The sequence below is a fragment of the Rhinoraja longicauda genome, chromosome 28, assembly GCF_053455715.1.
Source record: "Rhinoraja longicauda isolate Sanriku21f chromosome 28, sRhiLon1.1, whole genome shotgun sequence".
NCBI lineage: Eukaryota > Metazoa > Chordata > Chondrichthyes > Rajiformes > Arhynchobatidae > Rhinoraja > Rhinoraja longicauda.
Window position 1 is genome coordinate 8612231 of NC_135980.1, and position 17382 is coordinate 8629612.

Consider the following 17382-nt stretch of genomic DNA (forward strand, 5'->3'; position numbering starts at 1 on the left):
GAAATGAGTGTGTGGCCAGGGTGGTGTGGGTCTCTGATGATGCTGGCTGCCTTTTTGAGGCAGTGACTCCAGTAGATCCCTTTGATGGTGGGGAGGTCTGAATCCGTGATGGACTGGGCAGTGTTCAGCACTTATAGTGAGAAACTATCACTAACTAATACTTTCGATGATACATGTTGAGAGTTTTAACCAATGGCCATTAGTCCAGAAATCCTTGTTGACTGATTGGAGCATATGAGTTTTTAATATCTTTTAATGATACCAGTTTACTCACTTTTCCAATAAAGGGTCTAAGAATTGCATATCTCTGCAGGCAAAGACTGAAATTTTCCAAGACGTGGAAGTTGCAGGATGGCAACTCTGTGTGCTGTTCCAGAAGATTGTACTCCAGTCTGAAGAAAGGTCCCCATCTGAAAAGCAGAAACAAGGAACTTCAGATTCTGATCCATACCAAAGGTAGACACAAAGTGCTGGAGTAACTCAGCGGGTCAGGCGGCAGTGCTGGAGAAAAAGGATGGGTGACGTTTCGGGTCGGGTGCCTGAAGAAGGGTCCCGACCTGAAACGTCACCCATCCTTTTTCTCCAGAAGGAGAAAAGCTTAACACGCACAGTTACTCCAGCACTTTGTGTCTATCTCCCGACCTGTAACGCCAACTATCCAGCCCTTCCGCAGATGCTGCCTGACGAGTTACTCCAGCACTTTGCGTTTTGCTTAAGACTCCGTCATGTGCACTTCCTTGTATCCCTATTGTATTCGTGTATAATGTGATTGACGGAATCGCATGCAGAAGCAGCATTTTTCTTTGAGCACATGACAATAAAGAAAAACCACTGAATTCAAACAACTTAAAGTGATTAAGTCAACAGCAGACCTCAACCAATACTCAAGTCCCACAAAACACCCACTGAAGCTACGATGGGAATCTACAGACAATTTTCACTATTTGTTTGTTTTGTTTTATTAAGGCAAATTTACTTTCTTCATAAATCAAGTTCTAAATGATGAGAAAAAACTTGGCAATTGTCATTCAAATTTTTTCGGGTGGGGGGGAGGGAGGGGAAATGATTTCAACGAAGGGTTGAGCCAGTATAGACACCGTATATATTGGTGGGAGTAAGAAATTCTACGTTATGTGATTTAAAACAATACGGCAATTAAAAAGAAATGATAGACGAAACAAAAATCATTCTTACATAGATTCGTAGAACCATACAGCATGGGAACAGGCCCATCGGCCCAACTTATCCATGCCGATCAAATGCTCCATCTAAGCAACTCCCAGTTGCTCATGTTTGGTCGGAAATAGCGGGGGACCGGGGGTCTAATGAGATGGAGGAACTGAGGGAAATCCAGGTTAGTCGGGAAGTGGTGTTAGGTAAATTAAATGGATTAAAGGCAGATAAATCCCCAGGGCCAGATAGGCTGCATCCCAGAGTGCTTAAGGAAGTAGCCTCAGAAATAGTGGATGCATTAGTGATAATTTTTCAAAACTCTTTAGATTCTGGAGTAGTTCCTGAGGACTGGAGGGTAGCTAATGTAACCCCACTTTTTAAAAAGGGAGGGAGAGAGAAAACGGGGAATTATAGACCAGTTAGGCTAACATCGGTAGTGGGGAAAATGCTAGAGTCAGTTATTAAAGATGTGATAGCATCACATTTGGAAAGTGGTGAAATCATCAGACAAAGTCAGCATGGATTTACCAAAGGCAAATCTTATAGAATTTTTCGAGGATGTAGAGTGGATAAGGGAGAACCAGTCGATGTGTTATATCTGGACTTTCAGAAGGCCTTCGACAAGGTCCCACATAGGAGATTGGGGTACAAACTTAAAGCACACGGTATTGAGGGTTCAGTGTTGAGGTGGATAGAAAATTGGTTGGCGGACAGGAAGCAAAGAGTGGGAATAAACGGGTCCTTTTCGGAATGGCAGGCAGTGACTAGTGGGGTACCGCAAGGCTCAGTGCTGGGACCCCAGTTATTTACAGTGTATATTAATGATTTGGATTAGGGAATTGAATGCAACATCTCTAAGTTTGCAGATGACACGAAGCTGGGTGGCAATGTTAGCTGCGAGGAGGATGCTAGGAGGCTGCAGAATGACTTGGATAGATTAGGCGAGTGGGCAAATGCATGGCAGATGCAATATAATGTGGATAAATGTGAGGTTATCCACTTTGGCGGCAAGAACAGGAAAGCAGAGTATTACCTGAATGGTGACCGATTGGGAGAAGGGAAGATGCAACGTGACCTGGGTGTCATGGTGCACCAGTCATTGAAAGCAAGCATGCAGGTGCAGCAGGCAGTGAAGAAAGCGAATGGTATGTTGGCATTCATAGCGAGGGGATTTGAGTATAGGAGCAGGGAGGTTCTGCTGCAGTTGTACAGGGCATTGGTGAGACCACACCTGGAGTATTGCGTAAAGTTTTGGTCTCCTAACCTGAGGAAAGACGTTCTTGCCTTAGAGGGAGTACAGAGAAGGTTCACCAGATTGATCCCTGGGATGGCAGGACTTTCATATGAGGAAAGACTGGATAGACTGGGCTTGTACTCGCTGGAATTTAGAAGACTGAGGGGAGATCTTATAGAAACATATAAAATTCTTAAGGGGTTGGAGAGGCTAGATGCGGGAAGATTGTTCCCGATGTTGAGGGAGTCCAGAACCAGGGGTCACAGCTTAAGGATAAGGGGGAAGTCTTTTAGGACCGAGATGAGAAAACATTTCTTCACACAGAGAGTGGTGAGTCTGTGGAATTCTCTGCCACAGAAGGTAGTTGAGGCCAGTTCATTGGCTATATTTAAGAGGGAGTTAGATGTGGCCCTTTTTGCTAAAGGGATCAGTGGGTATGGAGAGAAGGCAGGTACAGGTTACTGAGCTGGATGATCAGCCATGATCATATTGAATGGCGGTGCAGACTCGAAGGGCCGAATGGCCTACTCCTGCACCTATTTTCTATGTTTCTATGTCTATGTTTCTATGGTCCATATCCCTCTCAACCTTTCCTAGTTATGTAACTGTTCTAATGTCCTTACAAATTTTTAAGGAAGTCCAAAACGCCTATCAGTACACAGGCTGGGTTGGCTGTGGCTAACAGAGATGCAAGATTAAAGAATTAAATATAAAGATTGTTGGACTAGCACATCATAGAAAGACATCATTCAGGCGCAGAGAAAGAAATATGAGATCGCACAGAGTTAATTAGTTTAGTTTAGAGACACAACAAGGAAAAAGGTCCTTCGACCCATCAAGACCACACCGACCATCCATCACCCATTTGTACTCGTCCTATGTATCCCACTTTCGCATCTAGTCCCGACACACCAGGAGCATGTTTTTTACAGAGGTATTGCAAAATGCTGGAGTAACTCAGCAGGTCAGGCAGCATCTTGGAGAGAAGGAATGGGTGATGTTTCGGGTCGAGATCCTTCTTCAGTCTGAAGAGAGGTCTCAACCCGAAACGTGATCAGTCTGAAGAAGGGTCTCGACCCGAAACATCACCCATTCCTTCTCTCCAAGATGCTGCCTGACCTGCTGAGTTACTCCAGCATTTTGTGATACCTTCCATTTGTACCAGCATCTGCAGTTATTTTTCTACACATGTTTTTTTACAGAGGTCAATTAACCTACAAACCGCCACGTCTCTGGGGCGTTGGAGGAAACCAGAGCAACAGTGTCACAGGGAGGGCAAACTCCACACAGACAGCACCCGAGGTCAGGATGAAACCTGTATCTCTGGCGACATAAGGCAACAAAGCCTTACTAATTCTTCCGACACCTTAAATACAACAAAAAATGTGGTTTTCGTCTGGTTAAAGGCAATTTTGGCACAAGCTCAAGGATGATACATTAACAAATAATCTAGATCAAAGAGACACTCTGTGGCAATTTTGTAGTGGTGACGCACAAAACGTATTCATTAACTGATAAGCAATCTTTTCAGCCCCATGCTCCCACCTGCCTTCTCTGGATGAATGTGTTGGCAGCCACAACCAGATACTCTTAATCAGTTAAACCATAGATGAGAAGCATTCAGACACCAACACCCTTTCCTGAAGCATTTTTAACTTTCCGGTATTTCTGTTTAATCACTGACCTTGGTGGGCTCTGATGGAACAGCAGGTCAGGCGATGGAATCTGTCGCAGGGTGTGGGAGCTTCCTGTGGCTTTCATCCTCGATAGTTGTATTAGAAAGTAGGTGCAGGAGTAGGCCTTTCGGCCCTTCGAGCCGGAACCGCCATTCAATATGATCATGGCTGATCATCCAGAATCAGTACCCTGTTCCTGCTTTTTCCCCATATTCCTTGATTCCGTTAGCCCGTAGAGCTATATTTAACTCTCTCTTGAATACATCCAGTGAATTGGCCTCCACTGTCTTCTGCGGCAGAGAAATCCACTGATTCACAACTATCTGGGTGAAAAAGTTTTTCCTCAGCTGTACAAAAAGCTGTATTCCAAGGGCATCAGTCACTGTATATACATAAGGAAGCTTATTTTTCAGCAGTCTATTCTGTGTAAAATTGGAGGAACAGCACCTCATATTTGGCTTGGGCAGCTTGCAACCCAGTGGTTTGAATATTGATTTCTTTAACTTCAAGTAACCCTTGCGTTCCCTCTCCCTCCATCCCTTCTCCACCCTAGTTCTGACTAGTTTCACTGTCCTCCTGATTAACTTTACTGATTGTATGCCTCTTTGCCACCTTTCCCTCAGCTAACACTGAACCATTCTACACTTCCTTGATCATCATCTGCTTTGATCTGTCATTTTCACATTTTACCCTTCCATATCTTTAGTCTCCCTCTCCCCTGACTCTCAGTCTGAAGAAGGGCCTTGACCCAAAACGTCACCCATTCCTTCTCTCCAGGGATGCTGCCTGTCCCGCCGAGCTACTACAGCATTTTGTGTCTATATTCTGTGTTAAAGTTCTGTGTGAATGATCAGCGTCTTTTCTCCCTTATCGTGTTCAGTCTTTAGTCCATTAGTTACAACTTCATAGTTTATTGGTTTTGTTAATTGTGATATGTTCAGTTTTTAGTTGTCTGCGAATGTTTTAATGCTTTGCTCTGATGCCGTATAACCATTGTGCTTGAATAAAGGTTTGAAAATGCTACTGGACTCGGCAAATCATTGAGAATTCAGTGATCCTACACAGGGCACGGCCAGACCTACTCTGACCTACCGCATGCTCGCACAATACGCAGAGCAGCCTCTCCATTTGTTGCTATTCATTTACAAATGAATCCCGTAAATGGTGCAGCTGCCTGGAGCAATTCCCTGCATTCCAGCACTGGACAGCACTTCGATAATACATCACTGGTTGCAAAAAGCTGGAGTAACTCAGCGGGTCAGGCAGCATCTCTGGAGAAAAGGAATAGACGATGTTTTGGGTCGCATCTCTGTCTGGAGAAGGGTCTCGGCCCGAAACATCACCTATTCCTTTTCTCCAGAGATGCTCCTTGACCCATTGAGTTACTCCAGCTTTTTGAGTCTATCTTCGGTTTAAACCAGCATCTGTTCCTTCCTGCACATTGGTTGCAAAGCTCTGGGTCGTGATATAAAAACATGAGGAATAGAAGCAGGCATAGGCAAGTTGGCTCCTGGTGATTGCTTTGCAATTTAATAAGATCATGGGTGAAATTTTACCTCAGCACCACTTATATCCACTAATTTCCTTTCCCTTGATTCTATTAATTGCCAAAATTCAACTATTCTCTTTTTGATGTGGACTCTTATACAGTACATCAGCCAGACCAAATGTAGACTGGGCGATCGTTTTGCTGAACACTTTCACTCAGTCCACCTGAACCTACCTGAGCTCCCGGTTGCTAAACCCGGTTAGTTCTCCTTCCCATTCCCACACTGACCTTTCTGTCCTACGTCTCCTCCATTGTCAGCGTGAGGCTAATCGCAAATTGGAGGAACAGCATCTCATATTTCGCTTGGGCAGTGGTATGAATTTGAATTCTCTAACTTCAAGTAACCCCGGCATTCCCTCTCTCTCTATCCCTACCCCACCCAAGTCGCACCAGCTTCTCATTTTCAGCCAACAAACAGCTAACAATGTCCTGTTTCCTTTATCATCGTTACTTTTTTGTATATCTTTCATCCATTGTTCTTTATCTCTCTACATTATCATCTACTGTATATCTCGTGTTTCCCTTTTCCCTAACTAGTCTGAAGAAGGGTCTTGACCTGAAATGTCACCCATTCCTTCTCTCCAGAGATGCTGCCTGACCTGCTGAGTTACTCCAGCATTTTGTGTCTGTCCTTTTTTTAAAGCTGTAGCCACACAATGGAGCTACATTGAAATACGCTAAAAGAAGTCAATGTTAGAATCACTCTGCCATTGACGGCATGATCACGGAATGTTTAGGCTTAGAGGATGGCACAATCAGCAATAACTTTTTTTGAGCAAAGTAGTGGAAAGGAACTCGGAATTACAATGTAAACAGAAAAAAGGGTGAACATGTGGAAGTTAAGTTTGCAGTACTAGCAGTTGTTGCCAGGACTAGACGGTGTGAGCTGTAGGCAGTGGTTGAGTAGGCTGGGACTCTATTCCTTGGAGCACAGGAGGAGGATTTTATGGAGGTATATTATAGGGACATACGGATTGGCGGGGGGGGTCTCGAACCCTCGGTTGGGCTAACGGGTCACGTGGTGCGGGAGCGCGAGGTATAGGTGTGTCTGGCGCCAAACTGGAGGGATGAGATTAGATTATATTAGCTAGTTAAGTAGTGTGTGTCCAAAGTAAGTGCGTTGCGTCTTGTCACGGTTTTTACCAAGAATAAAGTCTTTTGATAACATCGCTCGATTTGGACTCACTACATTGGTGACCCCGAACGTAAGATCTGAAGCGAACACGCAGAATGTCACAGGTGGGATCGAGCGCGGGCGAGGTTCACCTACCGCCGTTCTGGGCCCATCAGCCGCACCTGTGATTTGTGCAGGCGGAATCCCAGTTCCATCTTAAGAAGGTGGAGAAAGACCAGGAGAAGTTCCACCACCTGGTGAGCTGTCTGCAGGTGGAGGTGGCTGCGCGGGTCAGTCAATACCTGACCAGTCCACCCCAAATGGAGCAGTACGTGGGGCTCAAGAGGCTCCTACTGAGGACTTTCGGCTGGAGCCAGAACCAGCGGGCTCTGAAGCTCCTCCATTTACCAGAGCTGGTGCAGCGGCTACCATCGGAGTTGATGACCGAGATGCTGACCTTGGTGGGCGACCATCAGCCGTGTATGGTTTTTGAAGCGGCTTTTCGGGAGAAACTACTCTGGGACGTCAGGCTAGTGTTGGCCGACGTCTCGCTTGAAGATCCGGTAGCTTTCGCCGAGAAAGCCGATGCGCTCGTCAGGGAGCGGCACACCCGAGACGACTCGGTTAATCGGGTCTCGAGGCCCAGCGGCAGTCGGTGGAGCGGCCGAGAGAGCGACGCATCGGCCGCTATTTCGCAGTCAGCCCGCCAAGAAGGGGCTGCGGAACATGTTTATTGGTCGCGGGCTCAAGCAACACGGCCGAATAGGCGTGGCTGGTGTTTCTTCCATCGGCGGTGGGGCAGTGAGGCCCGAAGCTGCAGAGCCTCGTGCGCGTTTCCGGGAAATGCCTGGGCCGCCTCTATGCGACGGACCAAGGTATTGGGATCATTTTTCTGGTGGATACGGGAGCGGTTGTGAGTATTGTGCCCCCCTACGACTGTGAAGTTCAAGCGGGGGGGAAGGGGCTGCCCCTCTTTGCAGTGAACGGTAGCCCCATCCGCACTTACGGTAAAAGGGCTATGTCCCTGTCCTTCGAGTCCAGGACCTACCGTTGGGATTTCATCGTGGCGGATGTGGGCCAGGCCATTTTGGGTGCGGATTTTCTATGGGCGTTTTCGTTGGTCGTAGACGTCCGCGGGAGGGGCCTGCAGCCCTCGGCTGGCGTACGGCCCCGAGGTGCGGGGCCTGCGGCCCCTCCAAGCGCCGCCCCGCCCAGTTTAGTGATCCAGGCCATCACCACGGCCCCCGGTCAGTTCGATGCGGTCCTAGCGGACTTCCCGCAGCTCCTCGTTCAGCGGTTCGATGCACCTTCCGAGAAGCATGGGGTGGTGCATTTCATTCCGACCGAGGGGCCGCCGGTTTTTGCCCGGGCACGGCGCCTCCCACCCGAAAAGCTGGTCATGGCTCGAGTGGAGTTCCTGAACTTGGAGGGGCTGGGAATTGTGCGGCCTTCGAGTAGTCCGTGGGCCTCCCCCTTGCATATGGTTTCCAAAGCATCTGGGGGGTGGAGACCATGTGGGGATTTCCAACGACTTAACGCGGCAACACGGCCAGACCGCTACCCGATTCCGCACATACAGGACTTCTCAGCCAGCCTGGAGGGGGCTACAATTTTTTCTAAGATCGATTTAGTGCGGGGATATAATCAGATCCCGGTCCACCCGCCGGACATTCCAAAGATGGCTACCATTACTCCGTTCGGGTTGTTTGAGTGGTTGCGCATGCCTTTCGGCCTTAAAAACGCAGCTCAGGCATTCCAGCGTCTGATGGACCGTGTGGGTCGAGGTTTGCCGTTCGTGTTTATTTACCTCGATGATATTTTGATTGCCAGCCGTTCGGTCCAGGAGCACTTAGTCCACCTCCGCACTGTATTCCAGAGGCCTGATTCTGCACCCGGCCAAATGCCAATTCGACCTGTCGGCGGTAGATTTTTTTGGTCACCGGGTTACACCGGCCGGTGCCACTCCTTTGCCAGCTAAGGTGGACGCGGTCCGCTCTTTTCCACGCCCTACGACCATCAAGGGTTTGCAGGAATTCGTGGGCATGGTGAACTTTTATCACCGGTTCGTGCCTGCAGCAGCTCGGGTCATGCGCCCCCTTTTTCAATGCCTCGCGAGTAACCCCGCTGAGTTGGTATGGTCCGCAGCTGCAGAGACGGCTTTTGTCGCGGACAAACAGGCCCTCGCCAACGCCACCATGCTGGTGCACCCGCGCTCCTCCGCCCCCACGGCGCTGACGGTGGACGCCTCAGACGTGGCGGTGGGTGGGGTTTTGGAGCAGCAGGTCGCAGGTCAATGGCAGCCCCTGGCGTTTTTCAGTCGGCAGCTCTCGCGAGCCGAGCTCAAATATAGTGCGTTTGATAGGGAGCTCCTGGCCCTCTATTTAGCAGTCCGCCACTTCCGTTATTTTTTGGAAGGCCGTTCTTTTGTGGCCTACACGGATCACAAACCTCTGACATTCGCTTTTGCTAAGGTTTCTGACCCGTGGTCGGCTCGCCAGCAGCGGCACCTCACCCTGATTTTACCACCGATGTCCATCATATCACGGGTAGGCTTAATGCTGTTGCTGATGCCCTGTCCCGGCCGGCCATTCCCTCCGTAGCCGTGGTAGGCGGACAGGTGGATTTCCAGGAGCTAGCGGAGGCTCAGCACCTGGAAGGAACTGCCGGGGTGTACGCCTCCACAGCCTCGGGACTGCGTTTGGAACAGGTGGCGTGTGGCCCCACAGGTACCAAATTGTGGTGTGACGTTTCTCTTCCACGCCCACGCCCGGTGGTGCCTGCCGCCCTGCGGCGTAAGGTTTTTGAGGCCATTCATGGCCTGGCACATCCGTCCATCAGGGCGACTTTAGCCATGGTGGCCGCCCGGTTTGTCTGGCACGGCCTGCGGAAGCAGGTGGCGGCCTGGGCACGTGCCTGCATTCCGTGCCAGACCTCCAAAGTTCATCCCAACCTTTAACAAAGATACATGGATAGGACAGGTTTAGACAGATATGGGCCAAATGCTGGCAGGAGGGATTATTGTAGCAGGGACATATTGGCCGGTGTGGGCAAGTTGGGACGAAGGACCTGTTTCCACACTGTATCACTCTATGACTATCTATGACACTATGTCGAAGTTGAGTTAGCATCAGTTGGAATACTGTTTGGGTTAATCGGAAGCATTCTATCTTTTCAGCCAGCATATCGGGAGCCTAAATCAAAGGAGTTTGGTGCAAGATCGATCCAAAGATATCAATATTACGCTAGTGATGTGTTGCATCGTCTGAGGAATCATTGAGTCATACTGCTCGGAAACAGGGCCTTCAGTCCCAACTCATCCATACCGACCGAAATGCAGAGATAGATTCTTGATTAGTATGGGTGTTAGGGGTTATGGGGAGAAGGCAGGAGAATGGGATTAGGAGGGAGAGATAGATCAGCCATGATTGAATGGACTAGATGGGCCGAATGGCCTAATTCTTCCCCTATCCCTTCTGACATGACCCACAGAAATTAGGCGTTGTTGCCTGCATTTGGTCCATTTTCTTCCATATCATTGCTGTCCATGTATCAGTGAATGAGGACCCACAATCCTGTTTATATCAACGAGACGATGGTGGAGAGTCAAAAACTTCAAATTCCTGGGCGTGCATATCTCCGAAGATCTTTCCTGGACCCAGCACACTGATGCAATTATAAATAAAGCACATCAACGCCTCTACTTCCTGAGAAGATTAAGGAGATTCAGTATGTCAAAGAGGATTCTCTTGAACTTCTACAGGTATCCGGTAGAGAGCATATTGACTGGTTCCATCATGGCCTAGTTCGGCAACTTCAAGGTGAGTTTGTTGTCACATGTACCAATTAAGGTGCAGTGAAATTCAGATTGCCATACAGTCATACCAATAAAGAGCAACAAGACAGCCAAATACGTTTTTAACATGAACATCCACCACAGCGACTCCCACATTCCTCACTGTGATGGAAGCCAACAAAAAGTTCAATCTTCTTCCCTTCTTTGTTCTCCTGCAGTCGGGGCACTCGAACCTTCTGTTTTTGGGGCGATCTTGGCTTCCGCAACCGGCGGTGGAGCCATCCACATGGTGATCAAGCTCCCGCATCGGGGGGATTTCAGCTCCACGCACCGGCCGGGTGATCGGACTCCCGAGTCGGGGCTGGTCGAACCTCCTGCAACTTGGAGCTTCCCGATATCAGTCTCTACTCGAGACTGCGAGTCCCTCGATGTTGGAATCCACAGGCTGTGGTTGGAGCGTCGATCCCAGGCAAGGTAAGTCCACGGCCCAGCGGTGGGGCTCAAAGTCAGTCTCGAGCAAGGCCGCCAGCTCCATGATGTTAGGCCGCAGAACGACCGGAGATACAATCCGGAAAAGGAAAAAACGAACAAAAAAAAAAAGCATCTCTGGCAAGGTAACAGAGAAAAAAAAGTTTCCCCCGACACCCCCCCCCCCCCACATAAAACAACCCAAAGAACATTAACACATCCTTTTTAAAACACATTAAAAATAACAAAAAAGAGACTGTAGGCGAGGCTGCCATCACTGACGGCGCCACCCGGCAATACTTGAACGCCCAGGAGCGGAAAAGACTGCAAAAAGTTGTGAACACTGCCCAGTCCATCACCACCTCTGACCTCCCCACCAACGAAGGGATTTATTGGAGTCGCTGCCTCAAAAAGGCAGCCAGCATCATCAGAGACTCACACCATCCTGGCCACACACTCATTTCACCACTGTCATCAGGAAGAAAGTACAGGAGCCTGAAAACTGTAACGTTCGGGAACAGCTTCTTCCCTACAGCCATCAGGCTATTAAACACCACAACCTCAAATAAGCTCTGAACTACAATAGACTATTATTATTATTGCACTACTATCGTTTGTTTTTAATATATATAACATATATATATATATATATATATATATACACACACATATATATACATATATATGTGTGCGTGTGTACTTGTATGTGTGTATATATACACAGAACGTTTTTTCTCTCTCTCGTTTATCATATTGTTAACAGTGTCCTATGTTTACATATTCTGTTGTGCTGCAGCAAATAAGAATTTCATTGTTCTATCTGGGACATATGACAATAAAACACTTGACACATCTTTTAAATGTTGTTATTGTACCTCAACTAATTCCTCTGGCAAAGATATACACAAAGTGCTGGAGGAGACCCAGTCTGAAGAAGGGTCCTGACCCGAAGCGCCGCCCATCCTTTTTCTCCATAGATGCTGCCCGACATGCTGAGTTACTCTAGAACTTTGTGTCTATCTTCAGTATAAATCGGCATCTGCAGTTCCTTTCTACACGTAACTCCCCTAGCAACTCATTCCATACACTCACCCTCTCGGGAAAAGTTACTCCTTAATGTTCACAAGTTAGAGTAGAATTAGACCATTCGGCCCATCCACGCCGTCCTTCGATCATGGCTGACCTCTGCCTCCTAATCCCATTTTCCTGCCTTCTCCCCGGAATCCTTGACACCTGTTCTAATCAAGACCACTGACTTGGCCTCCCAAGCTCTCTGTGGCAATGAGTTCTACAGATCAACTACCCCCTGACTAAAGAAGTTCATCCTCATCTCTTTTCTAAAAGTGCACCCTTTAATTCTGAGGCTATGACCTCTAGTCCCAGACTCTCCCACCAGAGGAAACATCCTTTCCACATCCACTCGATCTATGCCTTTCATTATGCTGCAAGATGATTTTATGCATACATCTTTTTGTGTACATACATTTGGCATATTTTGCCAAACCTATTTAAGCAGAAAGACATATTTTCAGATCATGAACCCCTTTGTCAAATAATCAATGTTGGCTGCCGTCTTTCTCTTAATTGTTCAGGGAAGACGCGTTGGTCTCACATTTTCCTGTTTAAAATGTGGTCATTTGGTGGTGGCTAGTGGAGAAGTTAGGTACTGCTACTTGATTTCAAAACCATTGAAATAAAACAAAATTAGCCCAATTCTAACTCAACTCACTTCATACACTGCTGGAAATAGAACATTTGCTGCTTCGTTTTTGTAGTCCATTAATATAGGAAATAAGATGTTCCTATGTTAGTTTATCGGGGGGGGGGGGGGGGGGCAGGATCTGGGATAATATGGAACTTCTGACCACTCAATATGTACTGTAAGAAAATAACTGCAGATGCTGGTACAAATCGAAGGTATTTATTCACAAAATGCTGGAGTAACTCAGCAGGCCAGGCAGCATCTCAGGAGAGAAGGAATGGGTGACGTTTCGGGTCGAGACCCTTCTTCAGACTGATGTACTGCTTGCTCCACCTCAAGATGGGTTTTTTTTTCTCTTGTCCATCCAAAATCAGGAATCCTTCAAATAGTAGGCAAAGAGTAATAAAGACATACGGCACAGAAAAAGGCCCTTCGGCCCAAATTGTTCATGCTGACCAGGACGCCCCATCCAAGCTAGGTGCATTTGCCGAAGCCTGGTCCATATCCCTCTAAACATTCCGTATCCTTGTACCTATCCAAATGTATTTAAAAATATTGTTAATGTACCTGCCTCAACTACTTCCTCTGCGGCAGCATTTTCCATACACTCACCACACTGCCCCTCAGGTTCATATTAAATATTTCCCACTCTCACCTTAAACCTATGCCCTTTAGTTCTTGATCTCCCTCTTCTGGGGAAAGGGGCACGATGGATGCTACATGGTAAATCAACACCCATAAAAGCTTCCAGGGCTATAGTAAGGAGACTCTTGACAAGGCTTGTGTATGAAGGAACTGCAGATGCTGGCTTAAACCAAAGAGACACAAAAAGACACCAAAGATAGACTTTTGTAGGCTTTTGAAGAGATCCCCCTCCCTTCCCCCCACTCACCATCAACAACACCATAGTCACATCTGTGGAGTCATTTAAGTTCCTTGGAACCATCATCTCCAGGGACCTTAAATGGGGGGCCACCATCGACTCCACAGTCAAGAAGGTCCGACAGAAGATGTACTTCCTACGGCAACTGAAGAAACATAATCTGCCACAGGCAATGATGGTCCAATTCTATACTATCATTGAGTCCATCCTCACCTTCTCCATCATGGTCTGGTTTGGTTCAGCCACCAAGCACGACATCCGGAGGCTGCAACGGATCGTTCGCACAGCTGAGAAGGTTGTTGTCTGCAACCTTCCCCCAATTGACGAACTGTGCACTGCAAGGGCCAGGAAGCGAGCGGGCAAGATCATCTCTGACCCCTCTCACCCTGGCCACAAACTCTTCGAAGCACTTCCCTCTGGAAGGCGACTCCGGACTGTCAAAGCAGCCACAGCCAGACATAAAAACAGCTTTTTTTCCCACGAGTGATGGTTCTACTCAAAGTCTGTAGTCTCTTTTTTGCTCTGGTTTATTTTCACCCACATGTTTAGACCATAATGTTGTATCCTTATTGTTTTGATGTGGTTATGCTTTATTCTTAATTGTTAACTGTATGTTTGTGTTGTCATTTGTGAGCGGAGCACCAAGGCACATTCCTTGTATATGCATACTTGGCCAATAAACTCACTCATTCATTCATTCATAAAGCTGGAATACTAGGTAACCATAATGGTACAAAAGTCAAAATCTGTAGTGCAACTAAAGATAGTCAAAACCAAAAATGAAGTTCACAGTTGCTGAGGTTAAGACCATCATGCACTGTTCAAGAGCCTGATGGTTGCTGGGAAGAAGCTGCTGTTGAAGTGATTTTCATGGTAGGAACAAAATGAGAGCATGGCCAGGGTGGTGCGGGTCTCTGATGATATTGGCTGCTTTTTCAAGGAAACACCTCTGATAGATCCTTTTGACAATAGACAATAGGTGCAGGAGTAGGCCATTCAGCTCTTCAAGCCAGCACCGCCATTCAATGCGATCATGGCTGATCACTCTCAATCAGTACCCCGTTCCTGCCTTCTCCCCATACCCCCTCACTCCGCTATCCTTAAGAGCTCTATCCAGCTCTCTCTTGAAAGCATCCAACGAACTGGCCTCCACTGCCTTCTGAGGCAGAGAATTCCACACCTTCACCACTCTCTGACTGCTGATGGAGAAGGCAATATCTGTGATGAACCAGGCAACGTCTACCTGTTTCTGCAGCCTCCTTCATTCCATGGGTGTTCGAGTTGCCAAGACAGGATGTGGGGAGAATCTGTATGCTCTCTACCATATATCTGTAAAGTTCAATTGTGTATTCGTCATCATACTAAATCTCCTCAATCTTCTGAGGAAGTCGAGGCATTGATGAGGTTTCTTTGTGATTGCATCAAAGTGCTGGGCCCAGGACAGATCTTCAGAGATATGTATGCCCAGGAACTTGAAATTGTTGACTCTCTCCACCACACTGATCCTCGACTTACCCCTCCTAAAGTCAACATCAGCTTCTTGGTCTTGAGAAAGATTATAGTTCTGGCACCGTTCGATCAGATTTTCAATCTTCCTGTAATCTGACTCATTATTACTCACTATTTGTCCAACAATTGTGGTATTGGTGGCAAATTTAAAGGTGTTGTTGGAGTTGTGCCTGGTTAGTCTGGACCGAATGGCCCAATTTAACTCCTATAACTTGAAGAGATAGACAAACTCTTGATTAGAACAGGTGTCAAGGGTTTTGGGGAGAAGGCAGGAAAATGGGATTAGGAGGCAGACATCAGCCACGATTGAATGGCAGAGTAGACTCAATCAGCTGAATGGCCTAATTCTACTCCTATAAGTTGTGAACTTGTTAGTCATGGATATAGAAAGATTAGAGCAGGGGATTACAGCACAAACCTTGAAGTACTCCTGTGCTGATGGTTATGTTGTCATTGTGTTATATTCATTTGCTCTGAGATGAAGGTGGGTTGCGGAGTTATGCATTGCTGGAGCACTTAAGACACAGCACAGGCTAAGAGTTATAAGAAAATGTTAAATTTCAAAATGTGCCATTTTGCAGGATATGGCAGAATGGCAAGTTTCCAGCCAAGTATTGCCTGGATTCTTGTGCAGCGACATGAAATGGAGTCTCACAATGACACCTGGGGAGATTAAAATTTTGTTCGTTAAATCAATCTTTAATTAAATACTTGTATCAGTGGCAGGGATCATGAAACTACTGGATTGTCATACAAATTCAAGTGGCTCAGTGCTGTCCTATGGGAAAGAAAGTAGTCCGTCCTATAGTGTATAATGTTTAGTGCACGAACAATCATAGTCCGAGGGTCACCAAAGAGGTAGATAGTAGTTCAGCATTGCTCTCTGGTTGTGGTAGGATGATTCAGTTGCCTGTTAACAGCTGAGAAGAAATTGTCCCCAAATCTGGAGGTGTGCGTTTTCACACTTCTATACCTTTTGCCCGATGGGAGGGGAGAAGAGGGAGTGGCCAGGGCGTGACTCGTCCTTGATTATGCTGCTGGCCTTGCTGAGGCAACGTGAAGTATAAATGGAGTCAATAGAAGGGACATTGGTTTGTGTGATGGTCTGGGCCGTGTCCACAATTCGCTGCAATTTCTTGTAGTCTTGGATGGAGCTGTTCCCAAACCAAGCTGTGATGCATCCTGATAAAATGCTTTCCATGGTGCATTTGTAGAAGTTGGTGAGAGTTGCAGGGAACATGCCAAACTTCTAAGGAAGTAGAGGCGTTGGTGTGCTTTCTTGGTCTTTGGTTCAATGTTGATGGTCTAGGAGAAATTGTTGGTGATATTGACTCCTTGGAATTTGAAGTTTTCAACCATCTCTACTTCAGCACCGTCAATGCAACTTCCTGAAGTTGATCACTATCGCCTTTGTCTTGCTGACATTGAGAGAAAAGTCGTCTCGACACCAGGTTCTCAATCTCCTTCCTATATACCATCTCATCATTATAGTATTAGTTCAAGTATTTGTTGACATACTAAATCTCTTCAATCTTTTACATAGAGGTGTAAATGGACTTTCTTTGATTGTATCAATGTGTTGAGTCCAGGACAAACCTTCAGATATACACACACTCAGAAATTTACTTCATTAACTATTGTCTATGTACAGTGTTATTAGTTGCACTTGGGATTTGTGTTGTTACTTAGTATTAGTTATTCATTTATTGTATTATTGATTATTATGTATCTATCTATATGCTAGGCTTTAACGGGTCCGTTAAGTTACAGCAAGTAAAAATGTAATTGTTCCGTTAATGACACTTAAACACTCTTGACGTCCTTGCACAATCCTAGTTAACTGCGACAGGACAAAGTGCAGAGCCAAAGGAGAGTGGGTAACATCAGGAGCGCGAGCACCCACCAGAATGCTCAAGCATTACGGTTTCCTCCAAAGCCCACATAAATAAGGGTAAAGGCGTAAAACACATTACAAATTTCGGGGAATTTTTATGACACAAAATGAAGAGGCAGGGATCCAATGTAACTCATTATCGTTCCACATCCCATGCCAACTCACCAGGTGCAAAGGAATTTATGAGATTGAGTATTTGCAAAGCTTCAGACAGGACAGAAACTGGATATTCGATGAGTAAAAAGAGCTGGCAAAATGGAAGAGTCATAAAGCTGTACAGCACAGAAATAAGCTCTTTGGCCCATATTGATCAAACTAGGATATTGAACTAGTCCCCATTTACCTGCATTTAGCCCATAGCCTTCCTATCTATAGGAAGGGGGGATC